Consider the following 20,424-nt stretch of genomic DNA (forward strand, 5'->3'; position numbering starts at 1 on the left):
GCTGGTCAGATAGTTGGTATCGAGTATGATCGGGGCAAAGTGATGCACTTGCGCTGGCAAACTGATTGCGGACCATAACGAGTGACCGAACCGTACACAATAATTCGTCGCTTTCTTCTTGAACGCATCGGTTAAATTATTGAGAAGTAACTTGACAAATTTATTATTTGTTTTGGCTAGGGTATACTTAAGTATGCAGAGTGGTCAAAATGATTAATTTATAATTTTCTACGGAAATTTTATATATTTATAACAGTGTATTTTTAGACACTCGAGTGATTTTTAATGAAATTTATTAATGGAAGCTTGTCTTCTTTATTGTATTATTAAGTTTTTTCTTGTAGCTTGCACTTTAATTTCTCTTGGTACAAATATTATACTTTTTCGTCGATAGTTCTAGTGTTAAATATACTTAGAACTGAGAAAATATTACAATTTTGGAACAAAAAGTTGTCGACGAGTGTGGCACGTCATTCCAGCGCAAGAGGTTAACCACTTGCGCTGGCAACTGATTGCGGACCATAACGAGTGACCGAACCGTACACAATAATTCGTCGCTTTCTTCTTGAATGCACCGGTTAAATTATTGAAAAGTAACTTGACAAATTTATTATTTGTTTTGGCTGGAGTATACTTAATTATGCAAAGTGGTCATAATGATTAATTTATAATTTTCTACGGAAATTTTATATATTTATAACAGTGTATTTTTAGACACTCGAGTGATTTTTAATGAAATTTATTAATGGAAGCTTGTCTTCTTTATTGTATTATTAAGTTTTTTCTTGTAGCTTGCACTTTAATTTCTCTTGGTACAAATATTATATTTTTTCGTCGGTAGTTCTAGTGTTAAATATACTTAGAACTGAGAAAATATTGCAATTTTGGGACCAAAAAAATTTTCGACGTACGTGGCACGTCATTCCAACGCAGGAGGTTAAGTTTAACATAACCCAGGCAAAACAAAAAATAAATTTATTATTTCTCAATAATTGTTAAATATACCTAATTACCTTTCTCAATAAATAGTATATCTTTATTACCATAGTATATTTATTACCAATATACTGTTCTGAATAATTAGTCAAATATGCTGAGAAAATACTGCAATTTTGGGACAAAAAAAATTCTCGACGTTCGTGGCACGTCATTCCAGCGCAAGAGGTTAAGTATAATATAACCAGGGCAAAACAGACAATAAATTTATTATTTCTCAATAATTGTTAAATATACCTAATTACCTTTCTCAATAAATAGTATACCTTTATCACCGTAGTATATTTATTACCAATATACCGTTCTCAATAATTAATTTAAATATATCTTAAAACTGAGAAAATATTGTAATTTTGGAACAAAAAATTCTCGACACTCCGTGCACTTCACGTTACTCCAGCGCAAGGGATTAAACAGCTTCGTATCGAAACCTTCGCTCGTTTGTTGAAATTGAATACAGAACTCCGTTCTGAATCCATTTGAAAAATTCGCCAGCTCCTTCCACCTCGGGCTGATAAACACGTAGGCCATGCGCGTGAAACTGTGGAGTTTTTTTTTTCGCAAGATCGCCACGGATTGCGAGAGATTGTTTGCAGACGAGTGTTCGGACGAGAAACGAAAGCAGCCGGTTGTTTACGCAATCGAGACGAATCCACGAAAGACGAAAATGTTCGGAAGGGTGTGTCCGTCGCACAGGGTGGGAGGAACAGTGACGAGAGAGACAAAGAGAGAGAGAGAGAGAGGAAAGGAGTATAGAGAAGGAGAGGAGAGGAGAGGAGACTGTTTTGTGGTTTCGTGAATGACCTTGACCGTGGTGGATCGATCAGCCGGTGGAACCCGGCAGTCGCCATGACTACGAAGGGTCCTCTACCTCCGGGTCCCTGGCGTCGCGAGAATTCCAGGCGAATTCCACGTCTCGCGGCCCCCTTCCCTTCTTCTTCTTTCGCTCCCGACGACCCGCGGGATCACGTTCGTTTTCTCCATTCGACGAATCCTCCTTGCTCGCACGAAAGAAAGGCACAGCTCACGCGATACGACCAGTGTGACCGAACGATCGCTTGGCGATTTTCGGGCCAAATCTGTTCTGCTCGCGTGTTTAAAAAAAAAGAAAAAAATAAAGGCAAAGAAAGAAAAAATTGCTTCCAACGGTTCGATATGTCATTCGTTCGATCTTACCGTTTCTCCCTGATATCTACTGGCATTCTGTGACATGAATCAACCGTGCAATTACCGAAGTACGTTATTTTCTCGATTCGCTCCCTTCGCATAAGTAACGATCGACGTGAAATCGTCTGCCGCCGCTGACTAAGAGATTGAAATGAAAATTTCATCGATTCGACGTGGATAAAGGTTCCAGGTTTTCAAAATACTCCGTGAAACTCGTGCGAAACCGCAGAGTCCATCGATCGGCCAGTCGATCGGAGAACCTCGTTCCGATGTCGCTTCGATATTCGACACAACCGCGATTGGGAGGGGGGGAGGAACGTTCGCCTTTCATGGAAGATTCAACGCGCATTTTCGCCTCGCGTGCGCGCGTACAACGATTTTCGAAGCGGTGGGTTGCCGCAAGAAGTAGCGTCGACGATTTCTCTTACCTAACCTGCCTTAACAACGTGGGGTGACAAACATCGGCAAGAAAATAAAGTGGAACCGACACGGCAGGGCCAGACCGTCGATAAATCATTTATTAGCGTTTAATGGCCAGTCTGGGACGCCCCGGTATATACGTATTCCATTTCATAAGACCGATAATTTACACTTACTACGATTGCCTGTCCTAGAGTCTTTCTCTGTGCCTGTTTTGCTTCGCTTTTTACGCTCGTGCAGCAGCGAAGTGCGAGAAAGAACTTTTATCGCAAGGCAGCATCGTGCTCCCCCTAGTCGTTACCCATTACGTTCAGGTCATCGTTGATTTTTGAACGTGTTGCATAAATCGGTTCTCTTTCTTTAGTCACTAGGTATCATGTCCCGCATAATTTTATATTAAATGATTTAAATATACATTTAGTATGTTAATATATAAAATAATATTAAATATACATTTAGTGTATTATTAATGTACTAAATAAAATATACATTTTGTATATTATTAATATATTAAATAATATGTATATTAAGTATATTAAATATACATTTAGTATATTATTAATATGTTAAATAATATGTATATTAAGTGTATTAAATATACATTTAGTATATTATTAATATGTTAAATAATATATACATTAAATATATTAAATATACATTTAGTATATTATTAATATATTAAATAATATGTATATTAAGTATATTAAATATACATTTAGTATATTATTAATATATTAAATAATATGTACATTAAGTATATTAAATATACATTTAGTGTATTATTAATGTACTAAATAAAATATACATTTTGTATATTATTAACATATTAAATAATATGTACATTAAGTATATTAAATATACATTTAGTGTATTATTAATGTACTAAATAAAATATACATTTTGTATATTATTAACATATTAAATAATATGTACATTAAGTATATTAAATATACATTTAGTGTATTATTAATGTACTAAATAAAATATACATTTTGTATATTATTAACATATTAAATAATATGTATCTTAAGTATCTTAAATATACATTTAGTATATTATTAATATGTTAAATAATATATACATTAAGTATATTATTAATATATTAAATAATATATATATTAAGTATATTAAATATACATTTAGTATATTATTAATATATTAAATAATATGTATATTCAGTATATTAAATATACATTTAGTATATTATTAATGTATTAAATAAAATATACATTTAGTATATCATTAATATATTAAATAATATATATACTTAAGTATATACTAAGTATATTAAATAAAAAATTTAGTATATTATTAATATATTAAATAATATATATATTTAGTATATTAAATATACATTTACTATATTAATATACTAAATAAAATATACATTTAGTATAATATTAATATATTAAATAATATATATTTTAAGTATATTAAATATACATTTAGTATATTATTAATGTATTAAATATAATATACATTCAGTATATTATTAATATATTAAATAATATATATATTAAGTATATTATATATACATTTAAGTTTATTATTAATGTACTAAATAAAATATACATTTAGTATCTTATTAATATATTAAATTATATATATATATTAAGTATATTAAATATACATTTGTCTGTGTGAGTGACTATTTTTTCTACTTCAATCAGTCTTGCGTATCTAACTATAAATATTAATAGTTTGGCAAATAATGAGGTTATCATTGTTCAATTCTATCATTTCACATCGAATAGGATAATTGCACGGTCTGTAAAATTGCCGTGTGCTGTTTAAACTTCTTTCTGTTGTGCAATCGAATTCGCAATCGATCATTTTCGTAAAATTTCGCCACTTTGTAAAAAAAATCTTCTGACGTCGGTCCGATCTCTTCTTATCGAACCGATCCTCAGATGTTGCAACGATGCGCGTCCTTCCTCTCTCCGAAAGGAGACGCGCGAACTGTTCCGCGGATTTCAATCGAAAATTTTTATCGACGATGCCGTCAGGTCTTGGTGAACCTATCAAAAGGACATCAAGAGGTAACTGTTCGTTTCTGTGCCTCGTATGCAGAGCAAACAAAGGGTGGCCCGAGCCAAGGGACGGACCGGTGTAACGAGGCAGTGAAAGCGGGAGAGAAAGTGAGGGGATGCTCGGAGAGGGGCTCGAAGAGTGAAAGGAAGGGAACGAAGCGAGGAGGAAGGAGGGAGAGGCTCGTAGCCGGATGAGAGGATGAGAAAGAGAGGTAGAATCGTTGCTCGGAGGGCTGTGTAGGTAGGTTCAAGGACGACCACGCCCTGTCTGCCGTACAACCACCCCCTCTCTCTCTCTCTCTCTCTCCTCCCCTCTCCCTGCTGGTGTTCGCTACGCAGTTCGCAAATCGCCTGGAAACAACCCCTAAATTTCAGGGCCGCGTCCTCTAACCGGCAAAGAACCGCAACGTTCGCTCGTTTGCTCGTTAATCCGTGCGTAAAAGTTGATCCGCACCCCGGATCGCTCCCGGTGCATTTTCCGAAACACCACATCGCTATTTTTTCGCCCCTAGTTTCGCTACCTTCTCTTTTTATTTTTACTTTTTCTTTTTTCTCTCTCTCACACACACACACACATATACGCGTTTCTCGTATCTGGTCTCCAGATGTTGCGTCTTTTCTTGCTCTTTTTTTTTTTTTTTTTAAATTTTTTTTTTTAATTTTTTTTTACAGATTAGATTAACGGGAATTGTTCTCTTTATGGGCAACAAAANTTTTTTTTAAATGATTATATTATACGACTATACATATACGTTGTTATTCTTCTTTCGATCGAACATAGAGATTAGTATCTACTTTCTCACTTTTGTATATACGAGTTGTTTATGCGAGATAGTCATTGTTAATTCAATAGTGTTCCATTAATGTTCTTGCGTCTTTCACGTCGTTTGGACGTTCGACGGGGTTGTGTTTCGTTTCGGTGCTGAACGATGGATGGTCGGGAGAGTATTTTTCGACACGATGTAAACTTGTGCTTGCGCGAGCGTTGTAAATTTGTTTTATCGAACGAGCACAATGCAATGGTACTGTTGTTTCGCTGTTTCGGATAGGAATTACCTGATTGTCAGCGTGACAGATACATGCGAGGGTAATTGTTTGTGAGAATTATGAAGATTACGCAACTTTTGTGAACAGACTTCAGCGTTCTTTGTGAAATTCGTATGTAACTCGTATTCTGTATACAATCAAATTTAAATGAAAATGAAATGACAAGCAAGTTTGAATTGACAAACCAAATTTTTTGATCAATGTTTTGTAATTTTGTGTACGTATACATATATGAGTGTGCATATATTTAGCGCACATAAAATTGTAGAAGCCATTGGTTTTCGAAACCAATTTCAAAGCCAGTAGTTTCTCAACTCCAGAACATGTGTAACTCCAACTGTTTTCTATTTCGTTTCAATTGAAACTTTGTTACGTACGTATATATCTTCTAGTTCCTATTTATAATTGACAGAACAAACTTTTGTCTCTAGTTTTCGTTAATGCGAGCAATGTTCAAAAGACGAAAATCTTAACGCGAGACAGTGAGTCCTAATCAAAGTACATCGCGTCTCGTAAGCGTTGACAGAACAAGAATATTGAAGAGGATTGTTCTTCAGAATCAGATTATCAGAGACCATCTGCACTCGCAATGTGCATTAAGAATCACTCTCTCGTCTTAATTTCATCTTGATCTCATTTCAGTCTTTTCTATGATTCCACTGAAACTGCATATATATATAATACATATGATATATATATATATATAATATACATGTATGATATATATATAATATAATATAATATGATATTTATATAATATACATGTATAATATAATATACAATATATATATAATATATATGTATAATATAATATACAATATATATAATATATATGTATAATATATTCTGAATGAAGTTTTTGTTTGAAATTCTTGACGATAGAAATAAGATCTTGACTGTGTGAAAGAATTGCTCGCTGTCAAGAGAAATACTGATATTGAAAATTGAAACGAAAGATTCTCTCATATTTTCTTCGAATCCAAGATAATATAAAAACACAGCTGTATCGAACATGATTCAAGTTTAGTTGAACGTCCTCGATATTGATTTTTCATTTCAATTTAAAATTCTGGTACACTGTTATTAGCGAGAAAATTATTTTTTCAAAGAATCGTGGAAGTATGTACCGTTTCCAAATTTCTTTGAATGCAAATTCACATTGTCTGTCCAAAGTGAGAACTTTGTAAGAAGTAGTTTCAGCAAAAGTAACTAGTAATCACCACTTAGCAGAACAAAAATCTTAGATATTCAGCTCGTAACAAAATAGAGACACAATCGAAGGAAAGAAAGTCTCCTGTAATCTTCATAATTCATCTTGAAACAGTATGCACGCGATAAGAGGTTGACACGATCGAACGTCCCATAGTTTCCGTACTTTTATTTTTATTCTCTGACTGTAGAAAGAAGGGAGATTCGATGGACCGCGGCACTCGAAACAATCAGAGATATCTCGAGCGTCGAATCCCACGGCGAGCCGTTGTCGTTGGTGATACGCGATAAGGTGCTATACACACAATATTTTCGTCGTTTTTTTTTTTTTTTTTTTTTTCGTTGGCTACGCGCGCATATTAACAATAAGTTGACAAGCGTTTCATTTTGCCTTGCGCGATCATTCTAGAATTAAGATATTCTTGCTTTCCTTTTCTCTATTGTTCTTTCTTTATCTAACGAAGAGAACGATACTGGAAAATCGATCGAGAAATACGTCTTTTATTTAATTTCGGGCAATCCGTCCGGTAGACGATTTTTAACTTCGAGGTGACAGAGATTTTTGCCACTTTTCAAATACTTGACAAATCTCTTATAGAGAAACAAAAGTATGTTTCATCCGGTTTCGACACGACGTACTTCTGTGCATTGTTCCCCAGTGTTGTCTTCTCCGTTAATAAATTTTGTCGTTTCACAATCTAGAATCACAATCGTGATAACGTGAAAATACGTTGATCTTTAATTTAAACTTAGACCCGAGTTTCAAATTGAAATTTCTTCAGATTGAAGATGCAATGAATTGTAGCATTGACACACATTTACCTAAGAGATTGAAAAAAAGATACCGCGTGGCAAGAAACAGAAGCACGAAAATTTCCAACGTACTCATTATACGTCGCATTATATGCGTATTCCTCTCAAAGAGGAATTACGAGAAGAAAATGGTATACAAAAATCATATTCGCAATACGATTTTTGACGCGAATGCGGCAAAGCAACACTTGAAAGGCGGAGACGTTCTCTCGTCTACTCTCAGACGCCTTCTAAAAAATCTTAAAAAAAAAAAAAAAAGAAAAAAAAGAAAAGAAAAATACAGCCACTCGTAGGGCAAAATGCGCGATCCTAGTACAAAACTGCGGATGACAGCAAATGACCGTGCATTTTTTCTTTTTTTTTTTTTTTTCCTTCTTCTGGCGACGTTCACATCGGCGAATCGCGACAAAACAAGATAAAATAAAAACGAATCAGAGTACTTATATGCCGTGGTGCGAGTATGATTGTTCCCGCGTGTGTAAATAGTTCGTAAATTGCGTAAAAGCGTAGGAGGATCGGTGACTAGCAATGTCTTAAACACGAATTCGACCGATCTTCCCGATAGATTTCTATCTCTAGTGTACATTCGTTGTTATCGTTAAGCGTGACACGCCGACGCGAGGTGGCCGCCGAGATCTAACCGGCGGCGGATCGATCGATCCTCATTAAATGGATCTCGCGCGGCGCGGCACAGTCTGTATATTGCATAGTATTTTTCCATTAAGGGCAGATAAACGACGGTGAAAAAAAAAAAAAAAAGGAAAAAAGCAGAAAGAACTATCGTTCAGTCGGTCGTTAAAACTGCACGAGCGTTGTTCGTTGACTCGCTGGTCTTTCATTTTGCCGGTTCGTGCCGCTTCGTGCCGTTTCTTCGATGAGCGGAGGAATACTCGAGCGTTAGGAATGTACATAAATCGTTGACGGTGAGGGAAGGAAATTTTAAATTTTAATTTCGAATCAATTTGACAAATTCGAGACAATCGAAGGAGCGTAACACGAACGGAAGACCAACGAGGTCTGCGAGCCGGATTCATCGTTCAGAGTGGCGATTTCTTTTCGATATGCTTCGATATTCTGCGAGGAGTAGCCTACTAGATAGACAACGTAGACGAGGCACGTTCGCTTGTAGATTTGTAAATAACGTAGACCTAGGTACCATAGATCGAGGGGAAATGTCGGTGTCCCCGGTCGTTTTTTTATACGTCCTCTAAAATTAAAAAAAAAAAAATATATATATATATATAATCAACTTCTCGGTCGTTGCATTCGATCCATTTTGCTCCTGAATCGTCCAATGTGTCGTCTAACGATGATTGGAGAACGGGAACGGGAACCGGTGCCGCGTTTCACGACGAAAAACAAGAAAGTGAAATAATATAAAGAGAGAGAGAGAGAGAGAGAGAGAGAGAAAGAGATTTAACATGTAACTAATGTATATACGCGCGATGAAACAAAAAGACGCCGACATTTCGCGACGACACTCCTCTTTCTTTGAATTCACGTGGAATTGAGGCGCTTCTTGTTGAGAGCTACGAACGTTTCTCGGAGGCATAAGTCAGAAAACAGAAGAAAAAAAAAAAAACAGCGAAAATTATCGATAGATTACTTCATCCATTTCCTTCTCCGATGAAAACGGTCACAATTCTTCACGAGACAGGCGGCAATTTGTTGATACACGATAGTTTGTTCGACTTACACCACCGAGAAAGGATCGTGTTGAAGAGCGATCTTGCTCCGGCAGATTCGACTTTATCTTTCCTTGTTATTCTTCGGCGAGACGATTCAGACGAGTGAGAGAATCCGTACGAAATATAAATACATTTACATGTTCGAGCTAGTCTAGCCGCTACGATAAGGGTAGTTTGTAAGCGTCAGGCGATGGTAACGGATGAACGTTCGCGTCTCCATTTATAAAGTAACCGATGAACAATTTCTTACTTTGTACTTTCGCCGCGAACTTCTTTTTCCTTTTCATGTTGCTTTCACGTAGAATCTTTCTCCCTTGCGAGGGATCGGCTGTGCTTATAATAAGCACGAAATTCGTCTCGCACGGAAAGATTCTACGCGAAAGGACAAAGTAAACCGGCGAATTTCGAATTTTGTTGGAAGCACAGAGGAGAGAAAGCGAAGCGAGAGAATTCGCCTCCTCCTGCGCTTGTGACAAATTCGACATTCGCTTTATTTCGCTTCGAGTTTCTTCCATTTTTTAGTTTGCTTTCGCGTAGAATCCTCGTTTCTATGCTTGTAATAAATTTCGAAATTTACTTTCATTTTTATTCCAGTTTGAATTTTTATTTCACTGTCGAACAAGGATCCTTTCTGTGCTTCTTCTAAAACCTGAGATTTGTTTCTATTTTATTTGAAAGCCTCCCCCCTTCCTAGCGCTTGTAATAAACTTGCATCTACGATAAGTTTCTTGATTTTATATTGTCTTTTGTATGACGAAGAGATTAATTTAATTGTTTCGTGCGAGAAGATTTATTTAATTGTTATTAGAAATGGGGAACGTGCATCCGGTATCGTGCAAAAGGATCCCCTTTTCGTCACGTTGCGTGTCACGTCGATTGCCATCTCTATCGTTCGCGCGAGACACGACAGTAAAGTAAAAAAAAAAAAAAAAAAAAGTATTCTAATCGCGGAGCGACGAGAGAAGAACAACTTGACAAGCGATCTAGCTAAGGTTAGAAGATTACGCGAGCCTGTATATTTTATGAGATGTATAGCCGGTGAGAGTGTGAATGATTAACACGAGCGAGCAAAAGCAAGAGCGACAGTGGCACAGACAAGAGTGAACGAGAGAGAGAGAGAGAGAGAGAGAGAGAGAGAAAGAGAGAACGATGCGGAGAGAATGATGTTAACACAGAAAGATGATAATATTTTATTCTAGAGAATCGAAATTATTATATTTTAATAACGGTGTCGCGGATAGTCGATTTAAAAAGGAAAATAACAAACAAAATGTAGTTTGAGAGAATCGAGACGCGAGAGAGTGATGAAACGTGCAGGCAAATGGCAAACGAAGTGGAAGAGGATATAAGAGAAGCGACGAATTGAAAGAAAGTGAAACGTGAGTGAGGAAAATTGTGTGTGCACGAGTGAGGCTGAAAGGGAGAGAAAGAGAGAAAATGAGAGAGAGAGAGAGAGATTTAAGAATATAATGGAACGACTGTCTTTTCGAACCCAAAAGTCTGAGAAAAAGATTTCAGGATAAAAGAAAAAAAGAAGAAAAAAAGAAAAAAAGAAACAAAAAGAGAGATATACAGTTGAATTTCATTTATATTTTCCTACGCGAAACTTTTTGTATGGCGAGTGGCGCGTGTGTGCGTGCGACTGCATGGCAAATCTCGGTTGACGTTTGTTTGTAATAAAAAAAGAAAGAGAAGAGAAACGAAGAAAAAAGATTGAAAAAAAAAAAAAAAGAAACGATGTACGACAGAGAAAAATGATATACGATGTTCGAAGGTTTGGTGAAACGTGCTATGTACACACGAAATGTATGAAAAGAAAAAGGAAGAAACGTGCGAAACATGTTTTCTTCTTTTATATATATATATATCTATATATATATGTCAGAGAAAATTCCAAAAGTAAATTTCGTTATCGTGCCCAGCAAAGGACTGCATTGATTGAAACTGTGTATACATATATACATATATATATATACACATGATTCTCGTGTATTTATATTGAGGACACACACAGTCTCCGATAAATGCAGTCGTTTGCTGGCCGCGATAACGAAATTTACCTTCGGAATTTCCTCTGTATATTGTTGGCGAGAGTTTTTCTCCTCGAGCGTGTTGTCATGCTCGGTTGATCATGCGTGCCTCGATCGCGTTTTTTTGGGATAGGGATTTCCTTGGCTTTCCTGTACGATCATTGAGAAACAAGTTTCCATGGGATACGGATGATAGGTTAATGTTAGTACTTACTTACGTAAGATTAGATCAGTTCTATGAGTAGATTTTTCTCTCTCGGATTAACCTTCCATTTCGTAGTTCAGAGTGTATGTACTAATTGAATTTATAAGTGGAGTCGTCGGTATGGAACTTAGAATGTAAGACTGAGGGCAACAAAAAAATGACTTATGAAACGTGACATTGAATAAATTCGAATAAAACTTCAAATTTCTAACTTGACGAGTTCTAACTTGACGAATATCGAACAGTTATGTTGTTATGTCCCGATTCAATAACTTCGTCGTTGTTTAATGTCTACGACGCGTTTTTATGAAATTTAATTTTAACGGTAGGACGTTCCTTTTTTTTTTTTTTTTTTTTTTTTTTTTTTTTTTTTTTTTTTTTAAATTTTTTGTCGCAATCGTTTTTTACAGATTAGATTAACGGGAATTGATCTCTGTATGGGCAACAAAATCTCGTCTGTTCCAAAATTAAACGATCCGCAAATAGATCGCGTTTCTCGGCGATCGTGTATCTGAACGCACGACACTGGCGAACACGCGAACGATTATCACGAACAAGCAACGTAATGAACAACGGACGACGTCGGTGTTTCCGGGACGTGAAACGCGCGCGACTGGCGAGTCACAGTGATTCAGAGAAAACACGGTATCTCGCCGAGGCGGAAGATTAGAAATGTGGCCCCGTGGTCGCGTGAGACGGTGATAAATGAATTTCTATCGCGCCGCGTGACGTAAACTATGACGATTACTGGGAACAAGGTCGAATCAGTGAGAGAAACCAAAAAAAAAAAGACCGAGAGAAAGATTAGGGCACATACTGGGCAATCGGAAGCTACGTGTGATAATAAATATAATCTCAAGTACTTAATTTTGAAGTTTTTAATTTGATTTGAACCGTCTTGGCAACTCTTATAATTTATACATGTATAACGTCTAATAATAGAACTACGAAGCCACATTGTCGTAGAAGAAGGAATGGATAAGAACTTACTACTTTTCAAATGGAGAAATTTGAAACGTGCCAGAAATGCTCCAAGTGTTAATTAAAATAAGACAAATATCGGCTCTTGGATACCGAGAAAGTTAATTTCATTACTAATCTTTACCATAGAAGATATGAAATAGGAGAGAGAATAGCGTAAATTTTATATTATGACTCAATAATATTATACTTGATGAGTCGTTCATCTGATTTTTATTTTAAAACCGAAGATACTGAAATATTTTGAATGTTGTTTCATTTATATAATACCGACAGATACTAACGATTAAAATTAACACGCGGCTGGTATCATTGGTGGCTGTAATAATTTAACGATAAATTACATAATTTTGAAATTTTTAATTTAGTTTAATCTCACTGTTTACTTTCATCGCAGATGAAATGAATATAAAGTAAGTGAAGACTTTAGTCTAAGACTTTATACACGACTCGATAAAGTTATTCTCGTCTGTTTAATTTTTAAAATATAAAGGCGTGGAAATGATTTCGTTCGTGCGAATATCGACGGAAAATGAGCTAATTGTTTAAAAATTGCTGCCTTCTGCGCAGCTTATTGGCGTCAAGGGATTAATCCCGTCGTTAAGGAACGTTGACGATTGTGTCGAGTATAAATCGAAGTATATGGTAAATTCCTTGCGGCGAGTGTTTTTCTCCCGGTTCCACTTGTGAAACGCCAAGTGAAACGCCTTCCGTTCGCTCCGCGGTGAAACCAGCCGATTAGCGACAACCAAAGTGGTGCATCTCTTAACTTTTCCTCGTCCATTCAATACACGAGGTGTCCTGTAACACGTGGGAAGTAGAACAGAGGGTGATTCCTCGTGGACACATAAATCGAGAACGTAGAACAACATTCTTTCTTTCATCTGAAGCTTTTCTGTTGCCGAGAAAATCGAGTTCGATGATTTATCAACTATAAGTTGACTCTGAGACGTGACAGAGGAAAATAATTAACTGGAAATTATCTTAAAAGTGCGAAAGTGGGTCGAAAATTTTTCCACTCGAAGTTACGTTTTCATGAAAATAGCCTTGGCGCACGTGTGCCTGACAGATTTTCAGTTTGATCCAGGTTTTCTTGAAAACGGAGCGTATTATGTATTAATTATATTTATTTATATACAAATTATATATAATTTTATCCTATTACGTAAAATAAAGAATAATTTTATAGTTAATTATATTTAATGCAAATTGCATATTAAATTTTGATTTTAAATGAATTACTAATGTTAATAATATAATTATGGTTAAGTTATTAATTAAATTAATATTTTATATATAATTTATTTATATTAAATATATATATATAATAAAATTAATAAAAAATACTATATAATTTAATGAAAATTATATAGGGACAATTAAAATTAATAATGGCGAAAACATTTTACTCTATGTTTCTTACTTATTTTCGCAGAATTGATAGGTTTTCTTGAAAACGGAGCGTCTATGTATTAATTATATTTATTTATATACAAATTATATATAATTTTATTATATTACGTAAAATAAAGAATAATTTTATAGTTAATTATATTTAATGCAAATTGCATATTAAATTTTAATTTTAAATGAATTATTAATATTAATAATATAATTATGGTTAAGTTATTAATTAAATTAATATTTTATATATAATTCATTTATATTAAATATATATATATATAATAAAATTAATAAATTAATACTACATAATTTAATGAAAATTATATAGGGACAATTAAAATTAATAATGGCAAAAACATTTTACTCTAGGTTTCTTACTTATTTTCGCAGAATATGGAACATCATTATTATTCATATTTGTTAAATCTCCGAACTCGATTTTCTCGTAAACGAAGACTTAGAAGACTTAGATAAAAATTTCTCGATTTACTGTTTCATGAGAAATCATCCCCTATTCTCTCCATGTGTTGTATAACACTCTGTATTTTATCCCAATCGAGCAAGCTTCGTCGTCAGGTCCAATTTTCCCCAGGAATTTTTCTAGATCCTGTGTTCGTTGAAATTTGGTCGTGGTCGTCGGAGCGATTAACGGTCAAAATTTCTGATTAAGTCGCGCCATTACGTAACTGGTTGAACGCGAAATAGGATATAAATGGATCGGACGATTCGTGTTTACGGAGATTGTTACAAGGCTCTGGCAGAACTGGCAGATACACTCTCTTAAGCTGGGCGTACATAACGTACGTGTGTCGTCGCACGAACGATCTAGAGCATGGCAACAGAAGTCCAGAGACAAGATAAATCCCCGTAAATTCTAAGTTCACTGTGCTTCCTGCTCTCCGACTGTTGTTTGACTCGGGAAGAGTTTTTGCTTCTTTTCGAAATGATTGATTTTCTTCTTCTTCTTCTTCTTCTTCTTCTTCTTCTTCGTTTTCTTCTTCTTCTCATTTGGATCATTTTATAAAACACTTATTGTTCGACTGGTCATATCGGAGCTCTGTCGAGAACAAGCGACACGAATGAATGATGATCAATTTTATCTACTTGTTGTTTTATTTACTGTTATTTCTTTTTGTGTAAATGATGGAAATTAACGTTGATCAGCGGGTAGATTCAATTGACAATTGTTTCGTTTAACCTCTTTCGCTTTTTGTTCCAAAATTGTAACATTTCCTCAATTTTAAGTGTATTTAAGTAAAACGAATAATAGACTTGTTACGTCTCAATAATTTCTATTCAGCGACTATCAAAGAGAGAGCGACGAATTACTGTGTACGGTTTCGTCACTCGTTACGGTCCGCAATTGGTTGCCAGCGCAAGTGGTTGAATTACGAGTCGATACATTCTGTAATACTCTGTCCAAGTAGAATTAGAAATTGTTTGGAAGCTGTAAGAGTTGTAACAGCTGTAACTGTTCCCTGTAAGAGTTTACTCTAATTTGGCAAGCCTTTCGTCGAACTGCAGAGTAAATTTTAGACTTTCGAACGAACAGCCCGTAAGTCCAGGAGTTCGTCCGACGAGCCTCGATTCCGGAACAAATAACGTCGATTTCACCATCAAGGTTATTAGAAAAAGAAGAAAATTTCACTCGCTTACGCGATTTCGTCCGATGAATAGCGCAAGTCCGACGGACGCGAAGTGGTATCTCTGCAAAGTGCATCGACGAGGGCTGACCCTCGACCTCAGATAGGTAGCACGGCCATTATCGACACTTTGAGCAGTCGAAAGCGATTGGACGTACGCGGGACCGTGCTGTAAAACGATGAAAAAATATCGGTCCAAATAACCCAGAAAAAAAAGAAGAAGAACACGGACAGATAACGGTTAAACGGTTAAAAAGCCGAACGTTCCCGCTTCTGACTGCTCGCGAGCTCGATCGGCTGAATAATTCCGCGCGCCGCTTTAATCCCGCGCTTCTTAATAATTTCATCGCTGTCTAAGGTTGGCACGACGCTTAATTAACCCGACGACGAATCATAACGTTCGTCATGAATTCACGCGGATCGATAATGGGGTTAACCTACGATCTTTCAATCTCGTCGTTCCTCGCGTTCCTCCTTTTTCTTGTTTTCCTCTTTTGTTATTTCGTTCGGATCGTTATTTATAGCGTTCATTTGAATGAGCGGCCGACACAACGGAAGCAAATTTCATTCGGAGCGGAGGATAAAGACGTGACAATTTGAATCATTGACGAATCATTTCCGCTGATTTATTTGTTCCGTTTGGGAAATAACTCGGGAGATGTAATTGTTAGATCCATAGTCAGACAAATCAGTTTTGCAAATAATCTTTCATTCAAACGAGGGTGAAGTTTGTACAATAGAACTGGTAACTGTAAATAAAATTTCCACTGATTTATTTATTTTTATTTGGAAAGTAAGTTGGGAGATGTAACATCATCCTTAGATCCAAATAATCTGCAAATAATCTCTTACTTGAGTCAAATCACTGAAATAAAATAACAGAGGTTTATACAATAGAATTGGGAATTATAAATAAAATTTCCACTGATTTATTTATTTTTATTTGGAAAGTAAGTTGGGAGATGCAACATCATCCTTAGATCCAAATAATCTGCAAATAATCTCTTACTTGAGTCAAATCACTGAAATAAAATAACAGAGGTTTATACAATAGAATTGGGAATTATAAATAAAATTTCCACTGATTTATTTATTTTTATTTGAAAAGTAAGTTGGGAGATGCAACATCATCCTTAGATCCAAATCACCTGCAAATAATCTCTTACTTGAGTCAAATCACTGAAATAAAATAACAGAGGTTTATACAATAGAATTGGGAANTATAAATAAAATTTCCACTGATTTATTTATTTTTATTTGGAAAGTAAGTTGGGAGATGCAACATCATCCTTAGATCCAAATCACCTGCAAATAATCTCTTACTTGAGTCAATTCACTGAAATAAAATAACAGAAGTTTTATACAGTAGAATTGGGAACTATCTGAAAAATTATTGGAACAGACAGGTACAAAATGTAAAATGAAATAAGGAGTTATTTTATTTAGCTAAATAATTAAATTATTTTGGAAAAGAATAAAATTCGTTATTCCCAGTTAATGGTTTAATCATAGCCCAGCCAAATTAATTTAATAGAATATGCTAGCAAAACTTCCGTTTCAATAAATGAAGTTCAAATAAATGGTAATCTAATGTATTAGAAATTGTATTGCTGCGTCTCGTTCGTGTTTCCTCTCCTGTTTCTCACTTCGAAACCTAAACTGAACTGTATGATGGTCCGTATAATATTTTTTCTCTCTTCCCGCTATTGGCTATTTCACAATATTCGATTCTATACAATTTTATTCTCAGAACTTAAGAAGTTATCTTTGTATGATTGCAGAATGAGGAAAACTCAATAGTTTTTTTTTTTTTTTTTTTGAAGATAAAATTGTATTTCATTAAAAAAAATAATATGTGCAGCTCATTACCAAAATATATCTCTGCCAACTACCAAATACATCTCCCTTTTAATTTTACGTTAAATTATACAAGAAAAGCTAGCACTTGGCGCCAATTTTTAAAATATCAATTTCTTTTTAAAAAGTGACAACCTGAACAAGTTATTTTCGTCATAAATTTTCAATTTCTTTTGTCAACAAGACAAAAAAAAAAGATGCGTGAATCAAAATTTCACTTTGTCAAGTTCTAACAACCTTGAGAAACGTTACCACAAACGTTTTGTCTAAATTGATTCAAATATTACTCACTAGATTTTGAGAACCTCATTCCCGGAACAGAGCGCTTTTTGAAGTTTCAGTTATCTGTTACCATTCGAACGAAAACTCTAATTGTAGAGTATTCTAGAAAAATCACAACAGAATATACAATTGTTCAAACGTCGATATTTCCTCGACCTTGTCAAAGGTAAGGCCTCAAATCAATTCTACCTTGCGGCAAGATATTCTTTCGATCTGTTCGTTGCACCAGCGTTCCTAGTGTTCGTTGAACGAAGACGAGAACGAGAAAGGGAGAAGGTTCGATCCGGATCTTCGTGAATCTTTCAGCGAAATTACACCGGTTAGTCGTAAAGTCTCGGTGCTCGCCACGATCCCAGCCACTTTGCAAACACGAACAACGGCGAGATGTAAGTGCAGAGTGGAACGAAGGGGGGTCTCGTTCAGTTTCAACCGGCAAAGAGAGAAAGACGACGCCACAGGGCGGAAACCCTGACCCTTGACAAACCGCCCCTGCGCCGCTCGCCGACACTTCCAATTCGCTCGATCGTTTTGCGGATTTGCGTCAGAATTTGGTACCAATTAGTTGGCCGAGTGTGCGTTGTTTTCAGGAGGATGCACGGTCGGTCTGTGGGTCCTCTAAAACGTCTGAACGTGTTGTCAAACCTCCAGATACGCAACCCGATCACATTGGATCGTGTACGATCGTGTACGATGTTTCGCAACGAGTCCAGAAATATTTGGGTATATTCGAAAATTATTTATTGAATTCAATTGGATTTAATTAGCCAAGGATTGTCCATTTTCAAGCATAACTTTCACGCGAAGAATTAATAAAATATGATATGTGAATTACAGTTTGTTGTATATGTATAAGAAATATTCGCGAACGTAACTAAAGAAATTTGTTTCATCTGTCACATATTGCGTACATACGTTCAATTTGAATGTTTTTTGTATATTTCACGACGCATTACGTGTTTTACCATGATTTTCCAAAGACACACAAACTAACTCTTCAGTCTAATAAAAGAAGTACATAGAAATGAATTAGCAATCAAAAGAAGGATATTAAGTCACAGTTTGTAGAGGAGATTTTGAATATGCAACAAAAGTAACTGCACTGGAATGACATACATTCGTACGTATGTAAATCGAATGCGCATTGCACAATTCGATCGGCGCACGATAACTCGAGAAACGTCTACTTCCCTCATGAATTGTACTTCGATATCCATCGGAATATTATAACAGGAGCCAACTGGTTCGTTCGTTGTTTCGAAAGGTAGGGATCGATGAACGAGATCTTGGCGGTACCCTAATTTCAGCGAGGTATTAATTACAAGAGCGTACTGCATGCGATCATTAACTCGCGCTATGCAGCCCCACGGTTCCGAGGAACTCGCGGTTTCGGAAGGTTTGCGGAACGATCGATCCACCGTTTTCGAATGCTTGCCATCGACGGCGCGTCTTCTGTTGCCGAATCTACTTTGTAGACGTCTGCTTTCTTCCAAAATTCGAGCGTGCCTGGCCATTTTAACGGTGTATTTGCGTATTCTAGTGTGAGGTAGTGGTCTTTTTAACTTTGTTAGGGAATTTTTTGGCAAACGAACGATTACACCTTTTGCAGTCAAATTGGCAAGGTTCGTTCGTACGTTGTAAAATTTTTGGGACAAAAAAAAGTTAAAATTAGTGGCACTGCATACTCTCAAACATGGTCGCCTTTAAAAAAAGGTCCATAATTCCGGCCATTCTGCTTGTCGGTAATAAAAGAACGTGAATGTTCTTTAATTAGTGTGAGTTTGGCTATAGCCAGGTACCAAAACAAAAGAAAAAGGTCGGTAATTAAAAAAATGGCGATACTTTGAAGTTCGATTATCGATTTTTGCATGCTTTTGTTAAACTTTGGAAGCCTAAAAACAATATAAAAAATGAAATTTTTTGGTTGATTCTGGTAGAGGCTATAGTCACACACATACTAAATGCGTACTTAAAATTTTCAATCAATTGATCAAGTAGATTTTGAGATATCATGGACACCGTTCTGAAAAACATGGTTTCCAGAAAAATGCCTTTAAAATTTAGTATAAATGGTAACAATGACGCTGGTCCTTCGCATTCTTCAAACAACCATAACTTCGTTAATTTTAGGAGTTCACATGTAAAGTTACATTTTTGAAATGATGTCCTTTAAGAGATCGATTTTTCCAAAAATTCACACTAGAATATCCCCTTAATATAGAGGATCGATACAATCGACTCAGGAAACAAAACGCTATTAAAACGAAGGCTGTCAGACCGTATGAAGGATTTCATTTCCTACGGAAAAGATAGAAGTAAAAAGTCACCTAAGAACTGCGTCAACGCAACGTTATATTTGCAATTCTTATTGATTACAGTCTACAATTATCAGGTACTATTTTCTGATATCGAGATTGAGAATTCGCTTTATATTTCTTCATCTCTTGGATTAAATAATTATCTGCAGCATCGTGATAAATTCTCGTTTGCCTTTTTAACAAGTTACACGCCATTCGTTTCGTCGCTAGGAAATGAAACACCTAACCTGCAACGTTCGTAAGGATAGCACGTCGCCTGCCAACTGATTGCGGACCATAACGAGTGACCGAGTAACCGTAACACAATAATTCGCCGCTTTCTTTTCGAACTCGTCAG

This window comes from Frieseomelitta varia, unplaced genomic scaffold (genome assembly GCF_011392965.1).
Source record: "Frieseomelitta varia isolate USP_RPSP 00005682 unplaced genomic scaffold, Fvar_1.2 scaffold_411, whole genome shotgun sequence".
NCBI lineage: Eukaryota > Metazoa > Arthropoda > Insecta > Hymenoptera > Apidae > Frieseomelitta > Frieseomelitta varia.